The sequence below is a fragment of the Gallus gallus genome, chromosome 17, assembly GCF_016699485.2.
Source record: "Gallus gallus isolate bGalGal1 chromosome 17, bGalGal1.mat.broiler.GRCg7b, whole genome shotgun sequence".
NCBI classification, from domain to species: Eukaryota; Metazoa; Chordata; class Aves; order Galliformes; family Phasianidae; genus Gallus; species Gallus gallus.
Genome location: NC_052548.1, coordinates 5869010 through 5882205, shown reverse-complemented (window position 1 = coordinate 5882205; position 13196 = coordinate 5869010). Strand labels below are relative to the sequence as shown.

Genomic DNA, 13196 nt, shown 5'->3' with positions numbered 1-13196 from the left:
GCCGCGGGCGGCACGCGCGCAGCCGCAGAGAGGCTCCTCCCGAGCCCCGCCCCCGCCGACCACCCCATGCTGGGCGCCCATTGGCCGCGCCGGGCGCTCTCGTGAGGCGGGGCTCGGCGCGGAGACACAGAGGACGGCGCGAGAGGCGGGAGAAGAGAAGGAAGGAGGGAGGCGATGCGGGGGGGATGAGATGGGCGGCGGCGCGCGCAGGTGTGCATGTGAGGAGCGGCTGAGGGCGATATGCGCATGCGTGCGCGCCGCCGTTGCCGTCACCCAGCGCACGTGGCCGCGCACCTTCACCGTGAGAGCCGCGCTCGAAGCGCGGGCGTCTCCTTAGCGCCGCCGCTGGCCCGTGTGGAGACGCCGTCTGTGGCGGGGTGATCACGTCGTCACGAGGGGCCGGCAGAAGTCCCGGAGGGGAAATATGTCTGCGTGAGTGTTTGGGACCGACGATCCTAAGACGCAGCCGCCCCGAGCAGCCTCACTGCCTGAGGTGGCCCTGCTGGCCCGGCATCGGCATCTCCTGTACTGCCTGAGGGGTGGCCCTCGGACATGGCGGCCGCTGCCTCTGCACTGCCACCTCTAGCTGGAATATGACTCACAGCAGTTCAGACGTTACGTTCCGAGGGCACAGAGGCCCTGTCAGTCACATCCAGCCCACTCCGTTGGAGTGGGAGCACAGCCCTAGAAGGTCACTGAGCCCCAGCGTCTGCCAGCACACCTGCCACTGCAACCAGGGCAAGCGGCCTTTAAATAACCCTTTTTGTCCCTTTCCACCTGTTGTGGAAGAGCTCAGTGCAGCCTCATAGCTACAGTGAGCCCTGTTTTGCTCTTAAAGTAACAGCTGAGCCACTCTTTTCTACCAAAAATGCTGCATATCACTCGCAAGTGAATATCATGATGCAGATCAAGCTAAGAAACAGACACAGCTTTGATGAAGTAGAAACTTGCCCTTTGTGGTTTGCTTTCCAGTCACACAACATTCTCACATTCTCTCTGCCTCCCTTTCCTTTCCTTGGCCGCCTCCTCAAGTTGCCCTTCCAATGCACTTAGCCAACAAGGCCTGGATCAGCTCCTGCCTCCTCAGAGGCACCACTATAGTATCCCACTTCCCGTTCACACCTTTTGCTTCCAAATCCCAAGGTTTTTTTCCTTTGTGTTCCTTGCTGTCACTTCCTGCCAGCTACGTCTGCTCCCACTGCCACCCACAACTGCTGTGGCACAACCACAGTTTGCACTGTGCTTCCCCATGCAAACAGGAGAGGAGCTGCCACCTGTGCTAGACAAAGCAACAAAGCATCACAACTTAATGCAAGATGATCAACTTCTCCCCTCGAGGGTGGTCTCAAGGCCTTCCTGATACCCAACACAGCAACAAAGCTTCTCTTGTGCTCTGTCTGCATCTCCCGAGATTGATTAATATGGATGTTTTCACACTCAGACAAGGTAAGGTAAGCTCAAGTACGCAGCATGATTTTCTTTCTTCTGTTTTCCTTTAATCTCTTCACTATGCAACTGTGTATGTTTGCTTTTTTTCCCTTTTTATCACTGGTAATATACTATTCTGTTCTATAGATTGGTCTTTCAAGGTCCACAATTTGAAAATGTAGGCTGTATAACTGAAAGCCAGTTCTGTGATGATCAAAGGGACATATGCTTACTCCCTACTACTTCTTCCACACATAAAGCAGTATGTATTCCTGAAGTATGATTTGTCTGTTCCACTGATGTATACCCTTTCACCCAAACTGACCAGTTGCTTTTACAGCCTTTTCAAAGGAGAACCTCACTTTCAGTTCAGCTGCAGTCTGACTTTTGGGTATAATTCATAAAAGGTCTCCCAACAACAGGTGCTTACATACTGCTGGGGCTTGGCTCAGTTTGACAGCAACTCATGGAATGATGCTTTCTCTGCACTCCCTTCATTGCTTTATAGAGATGTAATGAAATAAAACGAAGCCACTGAGTAAGAGTAGTTGTTGAGAAGGAAGGATGAAAGCAGAGCACCTAGTGGCTGTTGCCACTGAATTGATTTACTGTTTGTTCTTGCTGCACTGTCAACATTTATGCTCAGGAAGAACATGACTCAAGTATTTGTGAAAAAGCAAGCAGCACAATTCTCAACTCAGTCTGAAACTGTTCCTCTTTGTAAGGATCCTAAAGCCCATGTAGTTTCATTAAAAAGGAAGGAAAATGGCATCTAGTGATATAGAGCCTTGTTACATGAGTTATCTGCTGTTACACAAGGTTTTCCAGAAATTACATGTGATGCTCAGACATAAGACTATGCTTGATTTCATGATAACACTAAAAACAAACATCCCACTTAGAAAAACTTGTTTTTGTAATCAATACTTAGTCAGTCACTTTCCTTCACTTCTACCTAATGTTTTTCATTATCTGTAATTAACACCTAAGGCAGTTTCAGTCCTTGAGTAACTATTGAGGGGTTAAAATGTACAGTTACAATCCTGTGAAATAAGAGATATGTTAATGCGTTTGGAGAATATGGTGTCCTCCTCCTCTCCCCTTCTCCTGTATATGTATATATTATATCAGATATAATAGACAGCTCACTCTTTTTCCTGAACGACACCATCCAAGTAGCTCTGCTGCCTGCATCACAAGTAGCTTTTTTCCATTGGTATTACAGTTTGTATTCCTGCTCTTCTCTGAACTTCAAGTTGTATGGTTGAAGGTACAAAACTGGACTGTCTGTGGTACCTTTCCAGCTGAGTGCCCGAGTCCTCCCGTGCTGTCAAATAAAGGAGTTAGATCTTCACATCCTTCGGGGTGGCAGTGACGCTCAGATAAGTGAAGAAAACTCGTGTTCGTTTTCCTCTGTGTATATGTAAACGTCTGGGGGGTGTTGGCAGCTCCTGATAGTGATTAATGGCCTTACAGTTTACATAGAGTATAGTGGTAGTTGCTTGTTGTTCTCAAGAATGGAATAAACAGGGCCTATTCATAAAGACAGTCTCCTCTTTGATGCAGAAGTTCAGATCTCCCAATGTTTCTTTCTTTAGATAGATATATTACTACAAGACAGAGACATAATTGGTAATTGTGCCTAGTTTTTGTAACATCAGCTGTACCTATTAAACGTGGACCCTTGATTTGGTGAGCGAAGCCAGAAAACGTGCTAAATCCTCACAAATACAATGTAATGGTGTGTGAAAAAGCGAAGAATAAATTTCCCACTAAGTATTCCTGCTATACAGAATGGGCACACATAAAATCATGCAAGTCAGCGTGATGAATAGCAGCTTAACGTTTTTATAGCCCTCCATCCAGAAGAATCTCACAGAAATTATTGTATAGAAATAGAAAACAAGGATCATTTTAACACTGGGAGCCTGGTCTTCCACAGAAGCTTTGCAGGCTGACGCTCTGTATTTGAAACAAAGATCCCCCTGGCAGTGCAGTGCAAGACAACATTTTTTTTTAGAGTGTATGAAAGTTTTTAAATGACTGAATACACCAAGGAGTTGAAGGCTGAACAACACTTGAAGCGCACATAAGCTCGTACTTGATAGTAAAGTCTGACTGACATATCAGTGCTTACTCTAAGCAGCAGGCAGAGGCACACCGGCTGGTTTGCTGCGTGTAATCAGTTTGACAGCCCCCAGGAATTGCCGAGTCTCCATGACCCTGGAAAGACAGTTTGGCACATATATTAAACAAATACCTCCCCTCCAACTGTTTATTCATCTCCACTAGTCACAGACCTTCCCAGCCTGCGCTCACATTAGCACTGAGTGGTTAGATAATGATGGAAGAATCTTCCACGTGTCCTCACAGTTGTTGCAGTCAGAACCCTCAGATGAAAATACTGCCGGATTAAATACTGCCTTTGAAGCAGGATGGTGCTTCAGTAGCAGAGACAACACAGTGAGTAATGTCGTATAATTGAGTAAATCCAATGATTCCGTTGGGATTTTTTTTTCCCCTTAGTTTTTGGCTAAGTTCCCATTAGATGTAGTTGCTAAACTTCATTTTTATTCTTTCCTAAACCAACATTTTTAACTTAGCAGAGTGCTCGCCTGTAATCTAGGAAGAGCTGGATGGTCATCTGACACTTTTTCTCATTCCCAGATACTAGAGACAAAAAGGCAGCCTATACATATACATATACATATATATACATATAAACAATGTAAAAATAAAATAAAAATTCTTAGTCAGTGAGACCTAAGACACTTCTGAACATGAGATGTAGGCTCTTCAGATCTGTGAGTGCTTATGAATGTTTTGTTTCTTCCTTTCTCATAAGGTGAAGGGTTGTGAGTAGTGCAGGGAGCTGAAACGATCTGTTCCTTCCAGAATATAAGGGGAAAATGCTTACTGGAAGATTCTCTTAAAGTTACATTTGGAATTGTGAAATTAAGAGTCCCTGTCCAGAGAGACGTATCTACCTGTCCAGATGTGCTACTGCCACTTCCAGATGTGGATATCCATCTCCTCCAGCCTGAGGAGTTCACAGCTCAAGATGGGATCTGGAATATACAAAAGACTTGTTCAGAAACATGTATTGGCATGTGCCAGAGTGGTTCTTCACTATCTGCAGTGCCCGCAGGATACTGAGATTTCTCTGATGCATTCGTACCTGCAGATCTTCCAGCCCTTTCGTTAGGGATACTCAATCACTAGTTCTGCAGGACAGAATTAGGGCCAATCCATTCTGTGCTGAGGCTGTGGGAGCCTTCAGCCAAGCTCAGTACGGCTAGAATGGTTTCACAGAAAATGTCTGAAAAACATTAGATTTACTTGAAACAATCTGATCGTTAATCAATACCTGTTGTAGATGGTTTAATGTTTGCATTTGAGGCTCTTCTACTACATACAATCTTGTGGAATGAAAGCTCTGAACAGAAGTTGTTGGACAAACTGACCACTCACAGAAGGTATTCCTAGGTAGAACAATCAATCACTAACAGACACTTTCAGACTGAAATACTGCAATATTAATACTGGGAGGTACTCTGGAATAGCTGTGCCAGCTATGTTTTAGTGTAGAAGGACCCAAAATAATAAACAGAGGAAGTAGCTATTTGCCTTTGCTTTCTGCTCTGTCCAGAGAAAGACTAATTTCCTTGTAGCTAGGGCAGAAGGTCCAGTACTGGATAGAGTCCTTATAAATAGACACTGTAGATCTGGATCAAAAGTACTCAAATCATAGAATGGCTTGGGTTGGAAGGGAACCTCAAAGATCGTCTAGTTCCAACCCCCTGCTGTGGGCAGGGTTGCCAACCATTAAATGTGTGTGAAAGCTGAATCAAAGGTTTAGGATATCTAAGCAGTAGGGATGCAGCAATGTTGAGGAGTCACAAAACTATACTTTCTTCTTCTGTAGGTTTTCCTTCAGAGAGCTTCAGATAATCATCTCTCACTTTTCCACTCGCGGGGAAGTTAAGAAGCACACCCCTTTTCCACAAACAGAATCCATAAACATTTGCTTTCCAGTACTTTATGGCCAATTCTCTAAACTCGTATTTATCACCCCCTTACTCCTATGAAGGAAAATTCTTGCTGAGTCCTAAACCAAGTTGAGTTCTTCCAGATTTGGGCCCTCAGGAAGAGCCATAAAGACCACAGTTTTACGCAGTGTATTCCATCCATTGTCTTGCTACCCAGGGGCAGCAGCTTTTGTGGGAATCACGAAGGACTTCCCTTGTTACGGAGAGCGCTATCGATACGTGAACTCTCAGGGGAAGTAACCTCTGTTTCTATGCAGGAAATATCAGATTAAAACAAATACACTGAATATTGCTCAGTGAAGAGTGAGTATGATATTTACAATCCTGCTGCCTCCAGTTGGCGTTACTCAGACATCCGCAGCACGTCTTGAGCTTTCTGTGGGAGTGCAGTGACAGAAGAGGTGAAACAAAAAGGAGGAGAATGCGTAGAGATGTCATACACAGTTTTTGCTATAACAATGCATTGTACACATTATTCTTTTCATCTGAGAATGTCAAAGCTCGTAAAAGAATCTAGCTAAATATAAAAACTCTGTGAGAAAAGTAATTCTTGTATTGATTAACTACATGCCAGAGTTATCCAGTTATCCCTCATTAGAGCCAGAGACAGAATGTAGGAATAGAGCTAGGCTTCAGCTTCAGCTACATAAAATGCTGCTCGAGTTGCCAACAATGAAGATCTGCAAGTGGAATTTGGTTAATTGTGTCAGTCTGTAGGAACGCTTATTATTTGTGGGTATTACAATGGCTCTGAGAGTCCTGAGAGTCCTGTAACTGCCATCCCTTTGCGCAAGGTGCTGTCTGAACACAAAGCAAAGAGGTGGCTCTGGCTTGGAAGGATCTGAAGTCTTTGAGGACGTTGTTTGACTCATTTTTCTGCTAGAAGGTCCTGCTTATACATTCCCCCCCCCTCCCCACATTCCTCCTCTCTTCCCCATCGTGCTGGCCTTGGATTGTGCCAGTGCTGGTTTTTTTGTGCAGCCTCGTGTTAAACTGAATCGGGAACCTGATTTCAATTAAAAAATAGTCCTCAGAAAAACACTTATTTTTAACTGAGACTAATACTCTGATCTGTTCCCTGCTGCAGATGCACAAAGAATGCCACAAGAGACAAGGTCGCGTAACGGCAGGTATGAATGGGGAAAGGGTGAGAACAGGTTGCATCGATCTCACTGACACAGGAGATGTGTTTGTCAGTGTGCCCTTACTGTGGCAAGGCTGCGGTTCAGCTGGTGTGAAAAAACCACACTGTTGTTAGTTTTGTTTAAATTAACACAAGCAAGTGGGATATCGACGTACAAAATAAGAGAACTTCGGGTGATGCAGAAGAAGCTTTCAGAGTAGAATTCGACATCATTGCCAAAAAGTCATCCTTCCCCTTTTGGATTCAAAAGTAATGACTCTCAAAAACACACAGAGGAAATAACCTTTAAACTCTGTGTTTGCTTTTGCAGTGGCACGACTGGAAAATAATTTCATCTGCCTTTACAAAGAAAGCTGAGGAGGGTGTAAAACAAAGTAGAGACCGTTTCCCTCCCACCACAGCCGTACGTCTATTATCTGACTCACCACTTCTGGGATTCCTTCTGGCAGTGCTGGTTTTATTGCAATGAAAACTCAAGCGTGTGAAAAATATTCCCTATTTTCTGAGGACTGTTCTATTCTCTGTTCACTGTTTCGTTCAGGTCAGTATTCCTTCCTTTAAAGGTTTGGAACTAAAGATTCAGAAAGTGCTGTTCTTAAGCCTTGTGAGAAGGACTGGCACAGTGGAAAGGAAGGGGGAAGGGAGAAATGAAAGGGGAGGAGAGTCCATATCTGAAGAGAGACTCCAGACTAGAGAAATTTTACTGACATCCATTCAGTATCCAGCAGGGTCTCCTTCAAGGGCTTTTACTGAGATCCAAAGACTCTTGCAATTCACAGAGGCATTTACATGCAACGTTGCCCTCTGGGAGCTAAGGTATAACTGTACTCCTGGATAATAATAACAAAGAATACTACCAGATTCCCATTGAAATGTCAACCAGGCACTACTGTTCTAGAGAGCAACAAAGAGATGCTAATATAATTAATTATGAAGCCTCAGTACCCTCATTAACACTTCTTTAGTGCCCAGATCTTTGAAAATCAGCTGTATAAAGTGACTGTCAGAGTTAATTCCTTATAAATTGCCTCCTGTCACTGCAGCAAGTTCTCCCAGGCCGTGGTGATGCTGAGAAATCTGTTGTGTGGGATTCTTTTTTTTTTCTTCTTCTTCTTTTTTTTTTTTTTTTTGTTAGTACTGATGCAGTCGTATTGGTTATTAAAAGTTTAACATATAAAGGTTGAATGAGCAGGAGTTTGTCAGGATAGGATAGAGCAAAATCAAAAAGCCTTTAGATAACCCAGCTTCCATAGACTGGTAACACAAATAGGGAAAGTTTGAATTGCTTAAATGGAAAACTAAGGAAAAACAGGAACGAAAGGTGTGACATTTGGCATTAAGATGTTTCCGGACCTTTTTCAATGTGAGGATGGCAGCCAGTTTATAGCCTTCTCTCCTCCTACTGCCTTTACGACAGCATTTCAGCTCCAGGCCTCATTCCGATGCATCCTCCCTCCCCACCACTCCCGCTTACAAATATATATTTCAATAGGCTTAGGCTGCACGGAGTTCCAAACCCAGCATGTAATGGGTACAATTGTTTTCACGCTTTTCCACAGAGAGCCACATTCATGCCTTTTGGGGCTCTGCTTTGTCATGTTCTTGCTCTTTTTTTTCTTTAAGTTAGACCGGGATCAGAACCCTACACAAACACTAACAAAAAAGCTCAACAAACCACCTACGTTTGCAGTTCATTCCGTTACATCCCCCTACCATTCCGTCTCCTAAAGGATATAAAGAAGCAATCTGTTAGAGAAGAAACCTGGTCATTAGAGATCACTTTGCATTTTTTGCAGCAGTAGAAACACTGAATGGTGACGTAGCAAACTGTACACAACAGCCTGCTCAATCTTCTGTGTACTTCTGTACTTTTGAGGAGATTTTCTGCAGTGTAAAATTGCATGGGGTTATCTGTGTTTGTACAGTGTGCTCCAAGACCCTTTGGGCTCCTTGCTATGTGTAGGATAACAGACTGATCTTAATGGGATATTCTTATTCACCATTTCAGAAGTGGCTGTAGCACCAGGTGTAAGATGATTTTGCTGTTCCAGCTAAACTGACAACATGCAAACTCTTTAAACGGAGGTAAAGTTTATATTAACAAAAGTAGTCCTTACAAATGGGGCTGTCCTTCCTACTGTATTTGCTGGCATTATTAGGAAAATGGTTTTATTCTCCACTCTTAGATCACATATCAACGTCTCAGTAAAGCTATGATGTATTGATCACTCAGTGTTTATATAATTCATATTTAATAAACAGAAGTGCAAAGGATGCTCCAAAAGTAATGCATCCTATTTTATGATGTTGGCCCACAATGTCAGAGGCAGATGGTGGTGGTATGGCAGTAGAGGCTGAACCTTCTTGCTCATTGCTGGCAAAAATACACAGCTAATGGTGGTGACTGTGTAGAAAGATGGCGTTTTGTAACTGAGAATTTGCTTTATCAACTCGTGTTATTGTACTCTTTGCATCTGTTGTAGTTTCCATGGAAATAAATAGGAGGCATTACTTTCAGAGCAACCTATGCTTGAAATTAAATATCTAGCTTTCTGAAGAGCAGTCAAGAACTATCACACAAATTGTGCTTGCTTTACATAAATATAAATTCGATAGAACTTCGTAGAATGTAACTATTTCAGAATGGCCTTTTAGAAACAGCTTATCTGCAAGAGATGCTACTTGGACGAATAGTACCTATTTGCAGTGCTTTTTGAGATATTCAGGTGCTTCACACATACCAACTCAAATTTGAACAGCTGTTTGAGATGCTATAAACATAGTATGAGTTGGTAAATTGATACACAGATCGGATAAATAATATTTAGTCACATACAATGAATACGGAATTAATTTAATGGATCTCAGTGTTTTCTTCCATGCTGTCAGCACTGCAGCGGGTCAGCTACCTTTTAAGGGTGGGATGCCAGATTGTACATTTATTTCTGAGATTAGATGGTGGGCATGCTGATATAAGCTCAGCAGGAATGAGGGGATGCTGTGTCTAAAAAGAGAGAGCTGCTGCCAATCATATTGCTGACAGTATCTTGTCTGTGTCCAAAGCAGAGGCTCCCAGCTGCCACCACACTTGCAGCACCACGACAGCCAGAAATTGGGATCCCAAGCCTTTCGATATGCCATGGCTCCTGGCCCTGTGCCAGCTCTTCCTTGCCGTTCAGAATCCGCCTGCATGGAGTCTTCACACTCCTGTGGTGGCAGCTTGCTGCCACCTGCAACAAAGCAAGCTTTCCCTATGCTCCTTCCACAAAGGTATCCCATTTTTGTCACGTTGGACTGAAGTCTCTTATTATCGATGTGGGAATAGCTATGGGATATACAATACCTGTACTGTGCAAGAAATCCTACCTATAATGTTTAAAAGGGACCCCTCCTCCCATTCTGATTCTACAAACCCTAACAGATCTATGACTAATGGAGATGGATTATTTTTATAACATATAATGCATGTATGTGCAACAGAACTTCAGAAATGAGCCAACATCTTTTCTGCCAAAATTTCAAGTATCATTTTCAAAGCAAACGGGATCGCATTTGCAGAGGGAATTTGGGCAAGGGGTGGGGGAAGAACAAGGTCAGGAGTGGAGAATAATGTATAAGCCCTGTATGAATGAACCCAAAGAAGCAATGGCTAGAGGACTCACACAGCCTGAGGTTACACACTTGGAATCCACATGAGGGCCTGAGCCCTCGTTAAGCTGCTGAACATCTAGCTGGCTGCACAGATGCTGTGCTCTGAATGCAGCACAGCTGTGGTGACCTTGCCTTCCATCAGGTTTAGTGAATGTCTGAACACCTGTTTTTTTAAACCACAGATTTCTAACAGCAACAACAACGATTTGTACGTAAGCAATGCATCCACAAAGTATCTATCACATACAGTTGAAGCAGTGCTCTAGTTTAGGGACTAGGGTCCTGTTTTTCCTTCTGCCATACATGTTCAGCACGGTGTAGCTTACAACACTTACACTTCAAATGCCCACTGTTAAAAAAAAACAAAATCAGCAGCTCTGGTAGCTCACTACCTCAGGGGTAAAGGAAGATTCTTGTGATGTTTCTGGAGTACAAGATGAGGGGTATCACTGGTAACACTAAAGATGAACAGATTTCAGCCAGCTCCCTACAGGTCTTGCATTTGAACTCCATGATCACCATCTACAGAAGCACAATAGGATGCAACTGTTGTTGAAAACAGCATGGGGTACACCAAGCTACTGGTGAACCTAAAAGAGCATCCTTTCAAACAATGCTACAAATGTCAGGGCTTTCCAGTCATTTTCCTCTTGGGTCATACCTGCTTGTCTTCTTGCCTTCACGTTTGTACAGTCCTGATTGTTTTTCTCCACGGATATCACCATTTAATGCAAACTTGAGGGCCTCACTGATGGTACCCTCTAGATCAGCAGAGCAAACAACCTCACTCTAAAGCAAATGACCTCAAGGCCTAGTTCTAAAACAATTGTATGGAAGTAACTTATCGGGTATTGCCTGTACCTGGATACCAAGCAAGAAATACCAGCACAAAGCCAGTTTAACATCTATGCTGCATTCAGAGGCAATATAGACAAGTACCCAGGCTTCAGCCAAACCAAATTTGGATGCTATGCAATCCAGTAGTGAACAATTAGGGAAACAGAATTAGGGCTTGACGGTTATATTGCCTGGGGAGATAACTGCTCTCCGGAGTGGTATGTTTCTTTGGTACAAGCCTTTGCTATTATTTAAGTTTCGTTGTTTGGATTTTTTCTTAAATACATGACAATACATAAGGAGTTATGTTCTCCTTAAAGAACCCATCCAACAGCAAAAGGCAACAGTTTTGCTCCTATTTTAAGGTTCTCGCTGCCAGTCTAAGCCCCAAAAGATCCTTCTCATGGCACTCTCTTCTTGTTTGAGCTACGTGTGTTGTTTTCTTCGTCCTCACTTGCATCTGCTTGGGGTGGAGGGAATGGGTAAAAGGTAAAAAGGGAAGGCTCAACCGTCTCTCTATTTTGGGTAGTCTGCTGTTTCCGCTATCTGGAGCCTCAACAGAGCTCAATTGTTTCATTTATTGCATGCAGAGGGCGGCTGCTGCACCCACTAGTGGGTGAATTTGTACCGAGATGTAGCAGAAATATTTGGTTTGCACCGAATTGTAGAAATTATACAACAAAGCATGCACGGCTTCTTTTTTCCCCTGCCACTTTCTCCCCAGTTTTCACTTCGGTCTTCTCTTATTCTTGTTTTCTGATGCTGATTTGCCTCATTACCCAAAAGCAACAACTCACTAACGCTTTATCTCATGCAACACAAAGAAGAGAAAGCACAGACCAGCACTGTGTAAGTTCCAGCCACTTTAGAGAGCTCTCATAGCCCGGGGCAGGTAAGAACCTCCCCCCACATCCCCGCCCCTACATCCGCGATTTCACTCTATTTCCAGCGCTGTGGGACCACATCAGAACACCTCCGTGTCTGACACTGCCAGGACAGAAAGGAAAAGCACGATAAGACTCACTGAAATACGGTTCCACATTACAGCTCCGGCAAATCAGAGACTGCAATAAAGCAGAGCCAAACCGCACTCTGTGTAGGAGAGTCACCTCCTGGGCTGTTTGCTTACGTCTCATCTTCAAAGCAGCACAGATGTGCGGCAGGAGCTTTGATATCAGAGAGCACGCGGATGTACTTTTGGTGTTTCGTGTGTTCTCATTTCACTTCGTTATCTCAAAAACAACAAAAACCCCACAAAACACCACCGCCGCCGCCACAAAACCCCACCAACTTTCCTGCTCGCACTCGCTGTGTCGGGGCCTGAAGTCTCACGGGCTGCTCCATGCCTTCAATGGGACACAGACCTGCATAAACTCACAGCTGTAATATTTGGCCTTCCAGCACAAACTCGGCACTTCTCGTCACAGCGCTCAGCATTCAGCGGGCACTGAAGGCGATCTATTTACGGACGACAAACCCTCGTTTGAAGCCCTGACATCCTCGCAGGAGGCGCGCGGTGCTGCCGGGCGTCCCACAGCAGCAGTCGGCACAGCGCACAGCCCCGCTGCCCGCAACGGCACGTAGGAAAAGGCTTAACAACGTAAAACGAGCACTGCTTGCACAGCGTGGGCGAATATTTATTTCATCGGTTAAGGAACGCGTTTCTCGCTGCCGCATCTCCACACGGGACAAAGCGCTGTTCCGGCGGCACGCAGCCGCTTCCCGCTCCGCTCCCGCGCGGCCGGGCTCCCTCAGCTACACGGTTGACTCGCGCGCTGCCATTACCGCGGCTCCCTGACAAGAGCACCCACAGCGAGGAAGGGAGCCGGGCACCAGGCCTGGCACGAGCACCGCGCTTCTCCCCCGGCACCGCTCCCGCCGCCATCTTAACTCCTGGCGCCCGCCCCCGGCGGCGCGGCGGGGCTCAGCGCGAGAGTGGCAACTGGGGAAGGAGAAACCCCCGCTGCAAACGCCTCGCCGACCCCGCTCCGCCGCAGTCCGCCCGCAGAACGCAGCCGAAGCGCCAGCCCTCGCCCCGCTCCGCCCACGGTCCCTCCGCGCCCTTCCCCAATATGGCGGCCGCGCGA

The 13196-nt window shown here is 45.1% G+C and overlaps 1 long non-coding RNA gene across 2 annotated transcripts; it reads right to left on the bottom strand.

Moving 5' to 3' along the window:
- Window positions 1–2577: 2577 nt before the first annotated feature.
- On the bottom strand, window positions 2578–13178 carry LOC107052167. 2 transcript variants are annotated; one of them, XR_006931700.1, is made up of 3 exons: window positions 4607–13178; window positions 4416–4496; window positions 2578–3651 (listed from the first exon to the last, which is right to left on the bottom strand). It is a non-coding gene; the product is annotated as an uncharacterized LOC107052167 (long non-coding RNA). The 2 variants fall into 2 exon arrangements; XR_001464444.4 differs by having other exon boundaries at window positions 4416–13178.
- Window positions 13179–13196: the final 18 nt, after the last annotated feature.